Here is a 21,673-nt window from a genome sequence, read left to right as displayed (position 1 = left end):
AAATAAGGGGCAAAATTAGTGAAATACAGACCAAAAAAAAAATACAATGAATCAACAAAACAAAAAGTTGTTTCATCAAAATAATAAGCAAGATTGACAAGCCCCTGGCAAATCTGACCAAAACGAGAACACAAAAGACCCAAATTCGTAAAATCAAAAACAAAAAAGGGGAGATAACAACAAATACCAAGGGAATCCAAGGAATCATCAGAGTCTACTTTGAGAACATATATTCCAATAAATTCGAAAATCTTGAAGAAATGTAGAAATTTCTAGATATTTATGACCATAAAAATTGAACCAAGAGGATATTAACCACCTAAACAGATGTATAACATGTGTTTGAAGCAGCAATAGAGTCTCCCAAAAAGGAAAATTCAAGGACCTCACAGATTCTCAGATGAATTCTACCAGACCTACAAAGACAAGCTCATACTCCTTAAACTTTTCCATGAAATAGAAAGGGAAGGAACACTGCCAAACCCAATCTAGGAAGCAAATATTACTCTCACCCTGAAACAAGACAAGAGCACAAACAAAAAGGGGAACTACAGGCCAATTTCCTTAATCAACATTGATGCAAAAATCCTCAATCAAATACGGCAAATCAAATACAACAATATTTCAAAAAGATCACTCACCATAATCAAGTTGGCTTAACTCCAGGGATGCAGAGATGTTTCCATATAGGCAAATCAATAAATGTAATACAGGACATTAATAGCAGCAAAGAAAAAAACCACTAGATCATATCAATAAATGAAGAAAAAATCTTTGATAAGAATCAATACCACTTCATGATAAAATCTCTAAGAAAACTAGGAAAAGTTTTCTTATACTTTTCAATAGTTTTCTCAAAATTATAAAGGCTATAAAGCCAACATCATATTTAATGGAAAAAACTGAAACCATTTCTCCTGAAGTCAGGAACGAGACAAGAATGCCCACTCTCTCCACTCCTATTCAACATGTTCCTGAAATTCCTAGCCAGAGCAATAAGGCAAGAAGAAGAAACAAAAGGAATACAAATAGGAAAATAAATAGTCAATGTATCCCTATTTGCAGACAATATGATTCTATACCTTAAAGACCAAAAAAACTCTACTGACAATCTCCTAGATATAATGTACATTTTCAGCAATGTAGCAAGATACAAAATCAACTTACAAAAATCAGTAGCCTTTCTATACAACACAGATCTGAGAAGACTACAGAAAGTGTAAAGATCTTCCATGTTCATGAAATGGTTGAATCAGCGTAGTAAAAATGGCTACACTACTAAAACCAATCTATATATTCAATGTAATTCACATCAAAATCCCAATGACATTCATCACAGAGATTAAAAAATCTACCTGAAAGTTCACTTGGAAATATAACAGACCATGAATAGCCAAGTAAATACTGAGCAAAAAGCAATGCTGGAGATATCACAATACTGTATCTCACACTGTATTACAGAGCCATAGCAATGAGAACAGCATGGTACTGACACAAAAACAGATATGAAGACCAGTAGAACAGAATAGAGGACCCAAATATGAATAAGAATAGGGAAAGGAAAGGAAACCTAAAACGTGAATGTGATTGATGTGGTCACTGTAAAGGAGTGAATGTAGTAATCTTACTGTGGCCAGTTTGGGAAGGGGACCAGGAAGTAGTGAAGACATCAGGTAGAGATGAACCAAGGTGGGTTACAATACACATGTGCATGGAAGCAGTTGTAGGACTCTCTCTGTATAGCTATCTTTATCTCAAGTAGAAAAAAACATGCTATGTTTTTCTTATTATCTCTTATGTTTTCTCTTCCACAAAATCAGAGAACAAGAGGACAGAACAGGTTCTGCACCAATGAAGCAGGGGGGAAGAGGAGGTAGACCAAACAATATACACAAGCAAGTTAATGTAAAATGATAAAATAAAAAATTCTTTCACAATTAAATCTATTAATAAATGTGTCTTTATAAGTTAGTTATTGTATAGATGAACAGTATAATAATGCCTTTTCATGGGCTTCTGAAAGATTTTCAAGGGTCATGTTGAACTAGAACCTGAATTTCTATGTCCAAAACAATAAGCCTGTCTTAATATTGTTCTGCTCTGAGTAACATCTGTAAGAAACTTGTAAGGAAAGACTTTATCAAAGCAATTACTCATGTTTTCAATTGATCTTGTCAAGATTTTAAATACTTAAACTAATCCTTAATTAAATTAGAGTTCATTTAAGTATTTGCTCAAGTAAAGTTCTCTCAAATACCTTATAACTGGTCTGTGCCTAGATTTCACCTAATTATTTTACACACATCTGCAAATTTAAAAGTGTCAGTTTAGTATATGTAAAATTACCAACTGAAGGTTTCTTTAACCCAAACAGATTAAATCTAAACCTTTGGTATATAGAAAGGTTCGTGGAACTTTTGATAGTTGTAGTGTTGTGATCAGTAACATTCAGAATAACTCTGTCATTTGGGAAATCCTGCTATTTAAAACTGACCTGTATTTGTCTTAGCCAAATGAATGTTAAAGTTTATATGAAATGCACTTGTGTACTAGATTTAGCATTACAGGCAAGCACTGTTCCCCTAACTTGCAAGAGATCTATAGTTAAGGATGCTAGACTTTCACAGGATTGTGTCCATGTGCTCCTAATTGTAACAAGGAGCACTTAGTGTTGCTATTTTAATGTTGTCACTCATAATTATTCTCTTAAAATTGTGTCTGCAAAGAAATAACTAGAAGTTCTCACAGTTCCTAAACTACTTTTAAATGTTTTAACCATGGCTATTCTAAGTCTTGTCATCCACAATCTGGGTCCTTCTCTGGAGCATTTGCAATAAAACCATAAAAACGATTCTACCAAGTTAAAAGAATATTTGAACTTGAAAATAACTAATAGGTATTAGTCAAACAGAATGAAAAGAGAAAGTGTTAATAAAAATATGTAAGAACATTGCAACAATGTCCAACAGACTAATATACAAGAAGGAATAAAGTGAAATAAATATTAAAAGATATAATGTTCACTACTTCTCTAAAACTAAGAAATGCATTACATCTCTCTTCCAAAAATATAAGAACTCAGGAAGGACAAATATGAAATGCAAGAGGAAAGGGAAGTCAAGAGGTTTAAAAAGGCAGATATATGCAAGTATCACATGATTTCTGTGTAAGTGGAATCTTCATAGAATAAGATGACCAAAAAAAGAAAATAGAAGGGAAATTTTAGAAAATAGGAAGTGTCTGAAGAGAAGGATAAGAGAGGACAATGGAGAGAGGATAGGAACAGAGTGCAGGCATATATGGAATAAACTCATATTCTACATAATTAATATGTATATTTAAAAACAATTTGCATGTCTAAATTGTTTCTGTATCCAATATATCAACTTCATATTTAATAAATGTAACTTTTTTAATGTCTCAAATTAAACCCCTTATAAGATTATATGACCATAAACTTAAAGGACACTAACAGCTCCAATGGAAGCTGATACATTGTATCAAAATTTTCAGCAAAATATAGGATATAAAATTAAAATACAGGGATGAGTAGTTTTTCTACATATCAACAATGAACATGTTACAAAATGAATCAGGACAGCCCATCCCACTCACAATAGCCTCAAAAAATATCAAGGAATAAACCTACCCAGTGAATAAACTTAACTATACAGTGAAAATCATACTATTACCTATGAATTGATGTTTTAGAAGCAAAAGACAATTCGTAATTTGCTATTGTGCATGGCACTCTTTTCAAATACTGTATCTATTCATCCTGTATAGTATTTTTACATGCAACACGAACCACAATTTAAATTTTACACAATGTAAGTATTACAATTTAAATTATTTCAGACAGCATCTTACACAAAATAGAGCAAGCATTGATATAATATTGAAATTATAGGGCAAATGCAAATAGCTCTAATTTCACATACTGCTTTTAGATTATAGTCATTTAAAACATTGTGAAGATGCTTTTTGGCCTACAAGAAAAAGAAGATAAAGTGATCTTTCTTTAATGACCTTAAGAATTTTTTCAACTTAAATTTTGTCTATGTCATTATATTTTCTAATAAGCATTTTTGCCAACACAAGCTGACAGCATGAATTTTCTAAATCACAGGAATAAATGAAAGCAAAGTAAAGCTACATGTTATAAAAATCACTAGGAATGTGGAAAGAAGTTGTGAGTCTATGAAATGATACAGACATTTATAGTATCAGAGATGAATCTAAAAGGTCAAATGTAAGCTTTCAATAAATTCTTATTTGTAAGTAAGAACAAATAGTAATATCAACAAATATACATTGTAGACAACACAAGTACAAAAGCCAACAAAAGTCTCAATCCTTTCATATGGCATCAATATTAAAAAAGGCAAAATCTTGAAATAAGAAAGTTGAGAAACATAACACAATCTAAAATATTTAATGAGTTAACTGACAGCTTTGAATTTTCACATAAATGCTAAAACAGTGCTTTCAACATTAAGAAAGCATTTAGAAAAAAAATCAAGCATAATTTTATGCAAACAAATTTAATATCAATTTCAAAAACAACTAATTAAACCATATTAATTTAATGTTGGTATTCAATTTTATAAAAGTTTAAACAACAAAAATTACTTAGAAAAGAAATATTTCTAAAGTATCCTTTGTATAGCACAGAAAATTAAAACTCCATTTCCAGCACAGGTAGGTAAAATTTAAAAATGAAGAAATGTTAGAAAGTGACTTGGCCAAAAATTATGGATGACACTACATCTTAATTTATTGTTAATTCTTTGTTAAGTAAATTTTCACCATTGAGAATCCAAAAAAGGTCAGGTAATTATTTAATTCCAGATTCACTTTTTAAGAATATTAGTAAGCCAAAGGAATCATATGAAAGGCAATGCAGCAGTTAACTAATGTTCTTTTTTTTTTCTTTTTAATATTGCGGGGATTTCAACTCAGGGCCTCAATCTTCCTAGAGAGCCTCTCTACCACTTGAGCCACTCCAAGAGATCACAATACTTGATATTCATAGAAATGTTTGGATTTCAAGTTTCACAGGAAAACACATAAGAAGTCTCCCTGCTCAAAGATTTTTGAGTTGGTAAATTCACTATATTTCAGTTCCAAAGCACTGCAAAGATAAACTCATGATTTTGCCTACATACTGAGATAAAATTCATCTCATAACTGTCAGTGACAAATAGATTATCAAATGTTACAGTTTTAATGGAATACAGAAAGTTCACGTAGGAAATACAGAAATTCCGTTTATACTGGTCATGGACAAACATACAGTCATGACTATTTACAGAGAATATGCAGAAAATTATAAATAACCGTTACAGTGTTGATCTGCATAAATTTTTATATTTTCCAAATTTTCTCCAATATTAGAAAACACCATTTTGCTATAACTCATTTCTACATCACTGGCTTAGTTGATGCTTGGTGCAAATAAAGAAACTGTTGACTCTTTTCCTTTGCAGCTATTTTTGTGTTCATGAATGAAATTAACTGAACTTAATTTGCAAAACAACAGTGCATATTTGTCAAAAGGCATTGTTCATTACAATATTGAAGGAGTGTAAGTCGTGCAATGATAATGGCCAGCACTCAGGGTTATTGCCCTATATACAAATCTTTGATCCTTGATCACACAGATTTAGAATTACTACTAATCTCATGTGGTACAGAAAGCTAAGATTTAAACTTTGAGCGACTTATGAATGCTTGTGCATCTAAGAAGGTATTTCTTACTTTAAAGAGAATGACTTCTGAAACATATCATTTGTCAAAATGGATATCTATTTTTAATACAAAATTATGTAAAATTGGAACATAGAAGGAAATTTATATTCTACACTGCTAAAAATTAGATCATATTTTCTTCTTTAGAATGTTATTTTCCCTTAAAAATCGCATACATTTAACAAATAGATTTTAACACACTTTTTGACTGGCAATCACAGCCAGACAAACCATATTTGAATAAATATATGTCAACTCAACAGAAATATAAACATGAAGCAAATCAATTGTTTTTAGAGGGAATCCAAGGGCATGTCCAACAGGAAAGAAAAAATGAGTTGAAATGCTTAACAGCATTCTTAGTTTAACTGCCTGGGAGCTTGCTCTTCTGCATGATTCTAATGAAAGCATTTTTCACTTTTTTGTTTCTAAGACTATAAATGATAGGATTCACCATGGGGATCACAATGGTGTAAAAAACAGAAGCCACTTGATCCTTTCCCAAGGAGTAGAACTTCTTTGGTTTTAAATAAGTAAAGATCATAGTGCCATAAAAGATGGTGACTCCCAGGAGATGGGAGGTACAAGTAGAGAAGGCTTTTTGCTTTCCTGAGGTGGAATTAATTTTCAGAATAGTAAAGAGAATGGATACATATGACACAGATAGTGTGATTAGCGACACCATTAAGGTAGAACCAGCAAAAATGAATATCACGATTTCAGTGTAAAATGTATCCTCACAGGACAGTGCTAAAATTGGGGATGTATCACAAAAAAGTGATGTATTACAATGGACTTGCAGAAATGTAATCTACTCATGCAAATCACGTTGACCGAGGAATCCATAAAACCTATCATATAGGTTCCAGTGAGGAGGGAAGAACACAGCCTTGAGGACATAATAACTGGATACTGTAGAGGATTACAGATGGCTACATAGCGATCACAGGCCATGAAAGAGAGAAGAAAACATTCAGCAGCACCAAGCAAAACAAAGAAGTACATCTGTGTGAAGCAGCGCATGAATGAAATGCCCTTGTTGAAAGTCACTAAGTTCCCTAAGGTTTTAGGTGTGATGACATTTGAGTAACAGAGGTCAAGAAATGACAGGTGATTGAGAAAAAAATACATAGGAGTGTGAAGCTGGAGATCCAGGTGAATGATCAGTTTCATCCCTACGTTCCTCAGCACAGTGACCAGGTATATCAGGAGAAAGAGCACAGAGAGCAGCAGCTGGATCTCTTCTGAGTCTGTCAGTCCCATCAGGATGAAGTCAGGCAAATGTGTGTTGTTCCACATACTCATAGTGTTTTGTTCTATACAGGTTAGATGTCAAAGTTTGTGGTTATCTCAAAGGTTTCTAAAAAGGATTTTGTTTTAATTAGCTTTTCTGTATTTTTATAAGCAGCTTAGTCTCCTAATAAGTAATAAACATATAAACTATCACTAAAATAATTGACTTGGAAATATAGATATGGATACAAACTGACATTTGCATATGATAACACAAAACTTAACATATGTCATAATTAGAATGACTTGAAACTATTCTAAATTCTTTCCATTAACATACTTTACCTACATGCAATATTATTCCATAGATTCTATATCATCCAGATGCTTTCAGGTAAGTCCAAAATAACTTGCATGAAGTCGGTGCCAATGCATGCTGACTTTATGAATTTATTTTATAATTTTGAATTCAAAGAGCAAAATAGCGAATTCCTTTTCAGGATCAGTTCAGGAAACCTGAGCAAAATGCCAGATATATAATGGACAATGATAGAAAATATCTTTAGTGTGTCATTTACTGTTTCGCTCTTAACATTCACAAACACTAAGCAAATTTTGTTTTAGTGGATTCTTAGGGAATATTACGAACACAGACAACATGTAAGCTTTGCATCTAGGAGATGAAATGTCTACCTATTTTGACCTTTTATTAACCCCACTATTTGATCTGCTTTGCTTCAGTAAGTGAACTTAGTGCTCATCTGCTGATAAATACACTTTTTGAGGCATCATGGGAATGTGCAGATTCTCTGTACTGATTCATATTGTCACCTATTGCCTGCTTGCCAAAATTAAGCATATGTTGTCATGTCTTATTGGCCTTTTTAAGTTTAGTAAAAGAAAAATAACTACTGAGGAGGTGGGAATCATGAGGATTTTGGTTCACACCTAGGCCAGGCAAAAGTTTGTGGGACCCCTACGTGAAACAATGGCTGTGAATGGTGGCACAGTCCTGCTATTCTGTCTACTGCAAGATGCATAATAGAAGGATGGCAGTCCAGGCCAACCCAGGAAAAGTATAGACTATTTGATCTATTGTAAGAATCTTTGTAAATGCTACAATACACCTCTACCCAGCAGAACAATAAAATAGAAAAACAAACAAACAAAAAAAACCATGACACTACCTTAAATATAACCAGAGCAAAAGGGTTAATGGAGTGACTCAAATGGTAAAGCAACTACCTAGCAAGTGTTAAGCCCTGAGTTCAAACCTCAGTATGGTCAAAAAGAAAAAAAATTAAAAACAGGGAAAAGAAAAATCAGCCCTTACTCTAGGAAATATTTGGCAATTAATTTAGTAGTCAACAGTTCACATCCTATGTGTGTAATCAAGCTAATTTTTGTTAAAATAAGAGTTTACATATCTAAGGCTGGCATATAGCTCAGTGGTAGGGCACTTGCCTGGCATGTGCAAAGTTCTGGGTTTGTGCCTCCACACTGAGAAAGGAAGGGAGGAATGAAGGAAAGAAGGGAGGAACAAAGGAAAGAAGGAAGAGAGGGAGGGAGGAAGGCAGGAAGGAAGAAGAGAAGGAAGGGAGGAAGTGAGGGAGGGAAGAAGGGAAGAGGGCCAGACTTCTTTTTCTTAGCACTTAAGACTTTATGGTTTTTATTAACTTTGGGTTTCCATGTAGATACTCCACTCTGCTAAAACTATAATGTTTTTGCCTCTCTTCATAATATAATGAGCAGGGCATAAAATTTACCTGGAAAATATTACTTATTAAAGAAAATATTTACAAAATAAACGATAAGTCAATGAATGAGTTACATTTATTGCATGTTTAGGCTGTTCAATGTGCTTAAAATTATTAATGAGCTTAGATCTTTTCTGTTCATTTAATATACTTTTTTGTTTTATCAATTACTTAATTATTCAATTAATTTATTTATTTTGATAGGACATTGGTTTGAACTCAGAGATTTGCAGGTTCTCTACTGCATAAACCATACATCCATTTCTCAATAAACTTTTGCATAAAGTTCTTCTCACTCTTTGCAGATCACTTGTCACTCACCTGCCAATTCACCTCTTTTCTCCACAGCCACCAGTTCAGTTTCTAATAATTTTTGGAACATTAGCTGAAGGTTCAGATTGGAAATGTTGGGGGTTAAGAGCATAAGGAATAAGACTCTATAACTTTGGTATGATGAATATTTTGAAATTAAAGGCCTCAGAGAAAAGTCTCTTTGATTTTCCCCAGCCCTCTTTTCTTCTGTTCTAGTCTTCCCAGACAGGTGATAGGTTAGAATTTCTCTTCCCCAAGTGGGGTCATCAAAATAAAGAGACTTCTTTCCCAAACTATGACATAAAACAAAGAACCATCACTCTGAAACTCTACAGTTTCTGTGTATAAACTTATCATTAGTGAATTATCTGACCCACCTTGTCTGAAAGTGTATAATCTGACATTCATGTCAGAAATGTCCTGACTTATACAAAGAGAGAGAGAGAGAGAGAGACAGGAAGAAGAAGGAGAAGGAGGAGAGAAGATGAGATGGAGAGAGAGGAAAGAAGATAGGAAGAAAGAACTATTAGAACTATTACCCAAGGAAGGCAAGAAGAACCTGACCAGACAGGCCTTGTGGAATCCTTCTTTAATCTGTTAGCCTTAGAGCGTAACCTTTTGTATAATCACATATCTACACAATTGGCTATTCTTCATGAAACATGAAGATAAAAAATAGGCAACATTCCTTGGGTCATTAGGTCCCCATGCTTGCAGGAACTTGTGTAACATAAAAGAGTTAAACTGTTTTTATAAGTTTTATTTTTATACCTGTGTATAAACCTTAGGCACATGGAGGAAACTTAACTATCTTATGATAATTATAATTTAAAAATACATGAAGATTTTCAGACACAGAACAATTATATAAATTCTTTACATGGATTATTTCATGTGATCTTCATAACAACCAAAAGAAAGGTTTTTGTATCCTTGTTTTATCATAGATGAATTAAACATGCATAAAAATTTAATTAATTTACTCAATTATTGATAGAGTTAAGACTGGCATTAGCACTCAGATGTATGCAGCCTGGCTACACAGTTTCTGCCTTTCGGCTTGTTGAACATGGAATGAAATGAGTCACTAATCTCACTTACAGTTTTCTTACTCAGTTTCTAGACACAAAGATAGGAAATACTGAAAGTCTTCATTTAGTCAATGCAGAAATAAAAGAGGCAGGAATTCATTAAAATCTTATGGAGCAGTGGCTTCACTAGATATTATAGTTCATACCATTCATTAGATGCACGGTTTGTACTTTCTGAGCATGTGTTATCAACATTAAAAGAGGAAAGAAAGAATGACACAAGGCAGAAAGCATGGAGAAAGTTGATACAGGAAATTGATGATGGTGTTAAGGAGAGAGAGAGAGAGACAGAGAGAGAGAGGAGAAAAAAGAGAAGAAGGAAGAAGAGAAAGAAAAGTAGGAGAGAAGAAAGGAAGGAAGGAGGTAGGGAGGGAGGTAAGAAAGAAAGAAGGAAAGAAAGAAAGGGATAAAAGATACTGGTCAACAACCAGCGAACAACTGAGAAATTAATTAAATACAATTCTAAACTGATCTATAGATGTAACACCTCTCCAATTAAATTTAAAAACATGTTTGCAACAATAGGCAAATTGCCTGTGTAATTTATTTGAAAATTCAAAGAAGCTAAGAGAGTCATACTGCTTTTGAAAAATTAAATTTGGGATATTAACATGATCTTATCATAATGACTAATTTAAAGCAAAATTAATCCAGAGAGTGAGATTTTGGTAAAAAGATAGACACCTTGACCAGTAAAATGTGATAAATTACTCAGAATAGATGCTTATCATATATAACTTGCTGAGATTTGACCTAATTGAATCTAATGATTGTCATATGCTTATCTTTAAAAATGGGTCACTGAAAAGCAGTCTGTGTCATTATCATATCAATTAGATACTAAAATCCTTTCATCATAGAATTACAGCCTACAGGGCTGGCAGAGTGCCTCAGTGGTAGCAGTCCTGCCTAGCAAGTATGAAGCCCTGAGTTCAAACCCCAGTACTATCAAAAAAAAAAAAAGAGTTACAGCCTACCTAAGTTATAAAATTATTCAAACTTTGCAATGAGATCATTCCTTACACTTTTTCTTGGCTTTTCTTCTCCTCATAGTGTTTACAGTCCCTGAAAGTAGTTTCTTTGTTTCTCTCTTTACATAGTAAGTTGTCAAAATTAACATCAAATTTGTAAATATTTTAATGATTATGGGAGTGATTCCACTACTCCAGACTAATTATCAACACAATTTGAAATTGCTCACCAGATTTGTTTCCAACCCAGCTGCCCTTGAGGGACATTGAGGCAAAGTAAAAATGTTTTAGTACCCTTTGTACACTAATGAGAACTGGTAGTGTTTGTATTTATTATGTTGGAAAGAAGGTATCCTCAAAGAAGTTAAATTCTTACATAGTTATCTTAGAACCATGACACAAGATGATTATTTTGTTTTGGTCATTTTATTCTGCTTCTGAAATTGAACCTAGACTCTTTCATTTGCTAGCAAAGCATTCTACCATTTGGGCTATGTCCCTAGTCTTTTTGTTTTTATTTTGGATCATTTTAAGATATATATTAAGTGTACATAAAAAGGGGTTACATTTTTATCCGTACACAAACGCAGTGTATTTTGATCATGTTCACCACTCTATTACTCCTTATCCTACTGCCCTCCTTCTTTTCCCTTCTACCTCCCTAGTAATTCCCATTCTGTTTTCATGATCTTATTTTTGTGTTTGTTTTTATTTTTCCCCAACTTCCATATATAAGAGAAAATGTGTGATATGTCACTTAACATTTTGATTGCCAGTTCCATTCTTTTTCCAGCAAATGACATAATTTCATTTCTATTAATGGGTGATTAAAGCAGCATTATAGATTTAATTTTATTTCCCCATTCATCCACTCATGTGTACTTAATCTGATTCCATAAGTTGTGACTAGTGCCATGATAAATATTGCTACTGAGTTATCTCTATAGTTAGCTGACTTTGATTCTTTTGTATATGTAGTATGCAGTATGACTGTATCAAACATGAGTTCTAGTTTTAGTATTTTGAGGAACCCCATACTGATTTTCATTGTGGCAAGAGTTTCTCTTGCCTGCATCCTCAGCAGTGTTTGTTATATTTCTTTTCCTAATGATAGCAATTCTGAGAGGAGTGAGATAGAATCTCAATGTAGTAATCTAATTGCTATGAAACTTTTCTCTGATGCTGCATGCTATCTCTTCACTGTGCTCATTGTCTTTGTTTTGTTTCATTTTGTCTTTTTTCTGTTAAGAAGCTTTTTCATTTGATTTGATGCAATCTTATTTGTTCTTACTTTCTGAGTTATTAGAGTCCAACTCAGATACTCTTTGCCTATGCCTGTATTTTGAAGTGTTTTCACTAAGTTTTCCTCTAGGAGTTTCAAAGTGTGAAGTTTTGCATTAAGGTCTATGACACATTTTTATCTGATTTTTGTATAGGAAGAGAATTAGGAATCTAGTTTCAATCCATGATCTTTTTGTTGTTGTTTTATTTTTGTGGTGGTACTGGCATTTGATTTCAGGGCTTTATGCTTCCTAGGCAAGTGCTGTATAACTTGAGTCATGACCCCAGCCTTTTTTATGCTGATTATTTTGGAGATAGGGTCTTGTTTTTTGAACACATTCCTCACATTTTAAGCATCCCTCAATTGCTGGGACCAAAGACACATGCCACTATGCCTAGCTTTTCTCCTTTGATATGGGGTCTCACAAATGTTTATGTTTGGGCTGGCCTGGAACCATGATTCTTCTGATCTCAGCATCCCAAGGAGGTAGGATTACAGGTATAAGACCACAGCAACTGGCCAGTCTTTGTTTATTAATTAGAGGATTAAATTTATTAACATTCCAGTTATTATTAAAAGAGATATACTAATTCCTTTCATAATATTTGATTTTTTCTAATATTTAATTTCTTCCCATTTCTTGCTTGCTTATCTGTTCTATTAGTGAGATTTATTCTATCTCATATTCTCATGGTTATGTTTAATGTTCCTTTTCTGTATGTAGGATTCTGTTATCTTCTGTAGTACTGGTTAGGTAAGCACGAGTTCCTTTAGTTTTTTTTTTTTAATTGTAGAAGGTTTTTATTTAGCTCCAATTATGAAGGACAGCTTTGCTAGATACATTAATCTAATTAATTGACAGGTTTTCCTTTTGGGTTTGAAGTATGTCATCTCATATCCCCCTGGTTTTTAAGGTTTCTGCTGTTATTATGATGGTTTTGCCTTAATTTGTGATTTGTACCTGTTTTGCATAGCTTTCAATAGTCTTTCCTTTTTCTGTATATTCAAATTTTTAGTATGATATAGTATAAAGAGATTCTATCTCAAGATGTGGGAAATTTTCTGCTGTAGTTTTGTCAAATATGTTTTTGAGTCCTTTCTTTTTTATTGTTGTGTGTTTGTCATAATTCATCTACCTTGTCTTTAAGTCCTGGTGTTCTGTCTTCTACTTGATAAAGTCTTCTGCTGAGGTGTTCAACTAAATTTTTTATTTGTCCTACTAAAGTTTTCCTTGCCAAAATGCAATTTGACACTATTTTCTCAGAATTTAAATCTCCTTATTGAATTCTTGCATTGTCTTCATTGTTTCATCCACCTATTTATTTGTGTCCATTTTGAATGCATCCAGATATTTATTTATGTCTTCTTTAATTTTGTTGGTCATTCTTTAATCACAGTATTGAACTGTTTCTCTGGACTCTTGTCTATTTCACTGTCATTAATGCCCAATATTTTGGAATTATTCACTTATGTATAAGTCTTTGTCATGTTTTTTATTTCATCTTGTGTTTCTGCATTGGGATTTTTGCAACTGAGCTAAGTGATCAATTGGAGGTTTCAGTCTCCTCTATTCTATCAGTTGAAGTATTCACACTGTACAGGCAGGACTGGGTCCTTGGAATTTTGAGGATCAGTTTCTTACCACTGAACTGCAAGTGTAGTTCAGTAAATCAATAATTTGCCAACATGCTCAAAGCACAGGGCCTGATACCCAGCACTACTAACAGAGGAAAAATATGGCTACAGAGGCAATTGCTCAACACATGCCATGAAAATATAGTGGTTACAAACTTAAAACAATTGCCATCACAACTCCAATGACATTTAAGGAATAAACGAGCAAAGATACTGCTAAGTGAACTTAGAAGATACAAGTTAATAAGTGTAAAGATGGAAAGAAAAGAGAATGAATAATACTAGTAAATATTGCAAAAAAGACAGAGATATAAAAATGAAGGAATAGGGAAAAGTAAAGAAAGTGGGAAAATGAGAAATAAGAAGGGAACAGATAGATAAAATTCAGCTAAAAGTAAATTGGGTAAGAGAAAATGAGAAAAAAAGTAATGATAAAACACAAAACAACCACTCAAAAGCAGTGACAATAAAGAAAAAATATATAAAGGGGAATGGAGAAAAAAGAAAAAGAGAGATAAGTGATCAGAAAACAATGAAATAGGTAGAGGGACAAAGAAGAGGGAGGAAGATGAGATGATTAAAAATTAAATATTAACAACTGCATATGGGAGTTCACATGTGTAATCCCCATACTCTGAAAGCTGTGAGAAGGACCTGTCTGGAAGACAGAACAACAAAAAATAAATGAATGACTAAATAAATAAATTAAACATTAAAGTTTTAAAAAGTACAAAATATATCAATGAAATCATATGTTATATGAAGAAGTAATACAAGGGAAACCTATAAACAAAGAAAAGGGAGAAATAAACTGTATAAAATATGAGTTGGGTGCTGGTGGAGCTCACTTCTGTAACCGTAACTACTCACAAGGCAGAGATCAGGAGGATCAGGTTTGGAAGCCAACCAGGTAAACAGTTTGTGACAGCCTATCTTGAAAATACCCAACACAATAACGGGCTGGTGTAGTGGCTGAAGTGGTAGAGTGCCTGGAAAGCAAGTGTGAGGCCCTGAGTGCACACACAAACACTAGATACGTATATTACTTATATATGTGTGTGTGTGTGTGTGTGTGTGTGTGTGTGTGTGTGTGTGTGTGTGTGATTAAAAACATATGTACATATTTAAACTGATGAGTATGATTTTAAGTCTTTATGGAAAAGTGATCTGTCAAAGAGGAAAACAAATATTAAAAAGTGATGAAATAAAATAAAAAGCTTTTATTTTCTGAAATAGTGAAAAAAAGAACTTGTTTCCAGTCCTGTAAGCATGCCAATGGCATGAGCCCAGGGCAAAATGCCAACCAGCTCTACTTTCTTGGGCAGATTCACCAGCCTGTTGCCTGTTTCCCAGTGTTTTCCTTTGTGTGCATCATCTAGCAAGCGGAGGGCATGTTCTCTGGGACAGGCCAGTGGGTGATAACACCTCAGGACAGGATACAAGCGACTGTAAGGTTTTGGATCAGCAGATTCTAATCCCTGGGGTCTTCAACAGCCTCATGCTGTGGTAGGGGTGCACTCTGCAGTAGGGGTGCACTATGCAGTAAGGGTGCACTCTGGACTAGGGGTGCACTCTGGACTAGGGGTGCACTCTGCAGTGGAAGACTCCATGGCCTCTGTCCTCCTGATCTCCCCCTTCCCAAGCTCTACATAGGTGCAGAATAGATTCTGTTCCCCTTCATGAGTTCAAGAACAACTTGCTTCAATTTGTGCTGTGACTGAATGCTGTAAAGAAGAAAGACCTCCCTCCTGCCTATACAGTGTGGTCTCCAGGACCCCTGCCTGGCTAGACTGCAACTCTGCTAGTTAGAGTCCAAGGTTACCTGTTGTCTGAGACTCTTATGGTTTGTTTCATCTCCATTCCCAACCTCTGCTATGTCACTTCTTTCCAGAACACTCCCTGAGGTTTTCTCTCCTCCCCATCCAATTTCCAATGGTTTCTAGATTCTTTTTTCTGTTTAAGTAAGAGTGTTTTTTCACAGTTGAAACAGTCTAAATCCAAGTACATATTTTCTGAGGCTTTGTTCTTTTTGCTTTTTTTCTTTATTATTGTGCTGAGTGAGGGTACATTGTGGCATTTACAAACGTTCTTATAATGTATCAAATATATCATACTTGAATTCACCCTCTCCACCACTCTCCTTTCTCCCCCTCTCCAGTGATTCCTGTAACAGTTTCAACAGGTATCATTTTGCATTTACATACATATATACACATTTTTGCACATTTTGGTTTTCACCCTCCTATTCCCTGCCACCTCTCCCCTCCCACTGGTACCAACCTCCCCCACCACCCACCACAGGACCTGTTCTGCCCTCCTGTTCTCCCATATTGTAGAAGAAAAAGCAGAGAAGATAAAAGAAAAATAATGACACTTTTGCTTATTTGAGATAAAGGTAGATACACAAAGGGTTTCATCATGATATTTCCATGTATACATTTATTATAGCCTCAGTTGGTTTATCTCCTCTAAGTTTCTTCATTCTGCCTTAGTCTTTTTTTATGATGGTTTCAGGTGGTTTTAAGATTTCTATATTCATTCTTGTGTAGATTAAGACAGCCTTTTTCATTCTTTTGCTTCAGTCCCTGGTCTTTACAGCTCTGGATGTTTTGTCTGGCTGGTCTTTCCATCTGCCTGAACGCTCCCTCTGTTCATCTTGCCAGTGCTATCTGCCTACTTCTTTAAAATGTAGTTCTAGCTATTCACTAATAACACACAAGTGTGGCATACCATCACTCTCCTTAAAGATTAGCTGCTGTCCAAATGTTCCCTGTCTTTTCACAAGAGATACTAGGGATGAGTGGATGCTATTACTTCCATGTTGTCAATTTGTTACCATATTGTTCTTGAGATAAGGTGTCACTAAATTTGCCCACTTAGGGCCACAAAAATCATGATCCTTCTGCCTCCACTTTTGAAATAGCTGCAATTATGAGTTTACACCACCATGCCTAGACTATGATATAAGATTTTGTCTCATATCTTAAGAGTTCTTAAGTAGTATTAAATCATGCATTTTTTCCTAAAGCATAGTTTTGGTATATTATTTTGTTTTTAATCACAATGACAAGAAAACTACATTGATATAGGGATTAGGCAGAGATTTAGGAAACATGATGGCTGAGAATAATGATTTGAAAAAAATCACCTCCTAGCCTATTCATGTTAAGGAAATTACTTGTGCAATAAGGCAGAATCTTGCTGACTCACAGTCCCCCACAGCCTGCAGGAAGTGAAAAGCCCCATTCTGACAATGAAAATCCAAAATTTCCACCAACTACCCTGTGGGAGATATATAACCCAGTCTCCAAAAGTTAATGATGCATAACTCAGTTTCCCAAGAATTGCCACTCCCATGCCCACAGATCCAAATCAGAACTCGAGATCTTGGGATCCTCAGCACAGTCACTCATTTTGGAACCTACCTACTCTACCCTTCCGAGTGTACATTAAGTTTGGTTTGCTTTGCTCTGCATGACTGAAGCTGCTCATGCTAATGTGTCCTCTGTGCCTATCCTCGAGTTCTTTCTCCAAAGAGACCAAGAAATTTCTGGTCCATCCAGTGACTTGGATCTGCAACATCCTTTGGTAAGTCACTTCAGAAATAATGAGGGCACTGCAATCCAGGGGCAGGTGACTTTTTCTTCCTTCAATTCCATAAATCCTGTTTCCCTAACTATTGTTCACTTGCTGCTTGTCTATTTTCATGAGATGGAAACCAAATTGCCACTCTGTACAGACATGATTTGAGCACTTAAATTTTACTAAGAATGTTGCGACATAACGATTACCATGACAGGTGGAGTGGTGCTCACAGTGACAGTGGCATTAATGCCTCCCACCCTCCACAAATCAAATATCATGCAATGCTGTAGGAACACGGAGAACATCACTCACGTCTGACCCTGAGGTTTGTGCACCTCGGGTTTTTGCTTGTTTCAATCTTGTCTGTTTCTTATATCCTTTAATCTTCTCTTGGCCGTCTCATTTCAGGTCATCTTGCATTGACCAGCATGTCTCATACACATTGTGCTACCTAGTTTCCATCCTGGTGGAAGAGAAATTATGTAATTATTTCTGCTATACAGAATTTAGTCATTTTCCTGCAGCACAATGCCTAACTTACACTGGACATTTGAGTATTTTATTCTAAACAATTTATTTAGAGTTAGAGGATCAACAGAACCCAGAACAATGATTTCCTCCCATGGGCTTGACTTGAATGTCACCTGATCCCTTGCCATTACATATGAAAATGTGGCACCACCCTAATTAGCTTGACATGAACTGACTATAAACTGACACACAAGAAGCTGAACTCAGGTTTAAATTCCTTCTCTATGACACTAGCATGTTTTCAATTGACAGAAATGAGCCTCCAAAGAGGTCAAAGAGACCTTAGGGTAAGACAGGATGCAAAGTCAGGGACTTCACTCTGGGAACCCAAAGACCATAGACTTTGGAAGGCTCAAGAGAGTTCTGAGACTTGGGGCAACAAACATCAGGCCAGAACATGGACCTCAGAATGCTCAGATCTGCAGTGTGCATTCATAGAAGGAGCAATCTCTCCTTAGTAGTAAGATTAAGCCAAAACTTTGAAATTCTGAGTTTCTCCTCAAGCTTCTAGGATTCCTCCTGAAGAAATTGGCTCCCTTTATCCATATTAAACCTTCTTTCTTGTCTTTTTAATGACTATTGTTTTCACTGAATCTTGATTGACTCACTTCTGGAATTTACTCTCAAACATCAGAAGCAACTATCTATAGATTTGCTCAAGGGGAAAGCTCTAATTTACTCCTGAAATTTAGCTTGGCCTCAATATAAATAATGCAAATCTGAGGATGGAGAAATGTGGCCTGAAAATGGGAGTTTAAATCATTATACAATCCTGCCACTAGATCTCTTTTCCAGAGTCATGGCAAATGGTCTAAGGGGCCATATGTGCAGGCATTTACTTCCCAAAGGCACGAACCAAATTTATGCTATCAATTCTCCAGAGGAAAATGTAATCCTTGGCTGGTGGAGTGGCTCAAGTGCCAAAGCACCTGTGAAGCAAGTGTGAGATTCTGAGTTCAAATCCCAGTACTGGGAAAAAGAAAATGTAATCCTTAGAGCTCATGTTGACTTTTAAGCCTTAAGCCCCTCCCAAGATGGATACAGTCATTTAAAGCAGTACTGCTACCTCTCTGAAAGCCCATTTATTTTACTGTGCCCAAAGTGGCCTCCGACATTCAACTCCAATCTCTACATAAAGGTGGCCACTGAAGCCATTAGAAGATGTGTCAATTCTGACCTCACTAATCCCAGAAAGCCTCATTATTCTGATGACACATTTTATTGTACACTTAGATCAAGACATTGGGAAGAAGCTCTACAATTTAGCACTGATTCTTCAAAGCCCTCAATTTCAATTACTACATACAGTCATCTCAATCTTTAAAAAAGGTGATCTGCAAAGGAAGAAAGAAAAAAGCATAAGATGAGACCAGACCAGAGGCTAGAAAAATGATGAATCAAGATTTTGGACAACCTTTGAGGAGCCATGATACCTCTAAATTACTCAAGAAGTTCTCTGAAAGTCCAAAGGAAAGAGGTTTACTTTAACTGCAAACATTCTGGGTATTTGAGTAAGAAATACCCTTCAAAAGATAAGTCACCAAAGATGGCTTGTCACATATGGAAACCAAAGGTATCTTGGAAATGGGACTGCCTTCGGCTCTGAACAGAGCTAGGATCATGCCTCAACACACAACTACTGTTGATGTCCAGTGGAAATTTCCAAGGGCTGTTGGTAGCCTACTTCAGGACAATCTACATCAGAGTGGAGGAGCTTTGAGTGACTTTGAATGAGCTCACCAATAAGCCTACCTGGTTCCTTATCAATTCAAGGGACAGCCTTTTCAGATTTGCTCTGTCATCATAGACATTTAATTTCTAAAACCTGCACTGTTATAGCAGTGGAAACAATGCTTCAAGAGTGTAGCTCTACTCCTTTTCTTCCAATTTGTTATTTGCATCCCTAAATTTTATACCTTAAAGTGCAATTAGAGATTTGTCTCTTTGTTCATTTTCTCATGGTTCTGCCTTTTTCTTGCTTGTGTTAAGGCAGTTTGCTATTCATGGTCATTTGGTAGTTTTGTTTTCTTAGCCAACCCCATTTGGAATGCAACATTCTGTAACTCTTGGACTTATGTGAGCCCAAAGGGAAAATTTGTAAAAGGACATTTTTAAAAATAATCCATGCAATAATATAATATGCACAATTATGTGTGGAGAGGTGATTATAATTTGCTTCATTCCATTTTGAGTATATTTTGGGTCAATAAACAAGGAAGAAAGGGGCAACTGAGAAAGAAATAAGGAGATATAAAGAAAATTGTAAGTAAGAGAGAAGTTTGTGGATAAGGAAGGAATTTGCGACGAGGCATGGTGGTGAATGCCTGTGATCAAAGCTACATGGAAGGGAGAGGTAGAAGGATCTTGATCCAATACTTGCTCACGGGAAAATTGTCCCATTTAAAAAGAAAAATAGATAAAATTTAAAATAAGACAGGATGGAGTCATGGTTCAAGTGATAGAGTGTTTGCCTAACAAGTACAAGGCCCTAAACTCAAACCTCAGTACTGAAATAAATAAATATATAAATAATAAGAGCAAAAATAGGAGTTAATGAAGTGGATCATATATGGGATGTGGCAAGATTTTTGACAGGATACAGCTGACAGAAGAAACCAAATCTAGACTGATGGAGTACCTCAGGCAGCAAGAATGCCTGCCTAGCATGTATGAGGACATGAGTTCAAAACCCAGTGCCACACACACAATAAAAGAAAATCCATACCATCTTGGTAAGTTTATAGAAAGATATGAATACAAAACAGCAGCTTGCCTATGCAAGGGAAGATGAGGAATTGCACTGGTGCAATAGTGGCACAACTAGTATGAGAGCAAATAGCAACATTCCAATTGGATCTTAGGCCCACCCAATGGGACGCAGCCTATATTTATTACTTTAAGCTAGGATAGAAACCTATGGTAGGGAAAGTCAGAGTGCCAAGTGGGAAACCACTGCAATTGTTTTGTTAAATGGGTATGATTTGTGGTAAAATTGCCATATAAACACTGTGAACACACCCATAAATTAGTGCTACTGACAGCCACAGTCAAGAGGAACTTCTTCTTGGAAGAGTCAATGATCTCAGTGGCAACCCAAAACAAAACCAACTGGTGAGTTTCAAATGTTTCAACAGTGTTTTCAGCCAATACCACAAGATGAACACCATCAGCAACTGGGACACATCACTACAAAGCACCATATGAGTCTCATCAATGAGCCCTAACAGAGAGGGAAGAGAAAAGATAGACTGATAGGTGGTGCCAGCACTCCTGTTCAGTAGGAAGTAGTTCTGGAAAAAGAGATTTATAGCTCTTCTTCCACTGTCCTTGAGGAGGACTGAAAAGGAGGTTATGAAAAGAGTTAGGAAACTTGATTGCTGAAAATGATGGGTTGGATGTTGAAAAAAATCAAATCATGGTCATTAATGGAATGACTTGATACATGCAGCATGTTCATGTTGACCTGCAGCCCCAGCAGCCCACAGGAAGTAAAAAGCTCCATATAAGCAGCCAAGGTCAACATCC

General features: G+C 35.4%; 1 pseudogene; it reads right to left on the bottom strand.

Moving 5' to 3' along the window:
- Window positions 1–6,115: 6,115 nt before the first annotated feature.
- Window positions 6,116–7,056, bottom strand: LOC109676849 (olfactory receptor 8H1-like; annotated as a pseudogene).
- Window positions 7,057–21,673: the final 14,617 nt, after the last annotated feature.

The sequence above is a fragment of the Castor canadensis genome, chromosome 1, assembly GCF_047511655.1.
Source record: "Castor canadensis chromosome 1, mCasCan1.hap1v2, whole genome shotgun sequence".
Lineage (NCBI taxonomy): Eukaryota > Metazoa > Chordata > Mammalia > Rodentia > Castoridae > Castor > Castor canadensis.
This window is presented reverse-complemented; position numbering and strand designations above follow the sequence as displayed.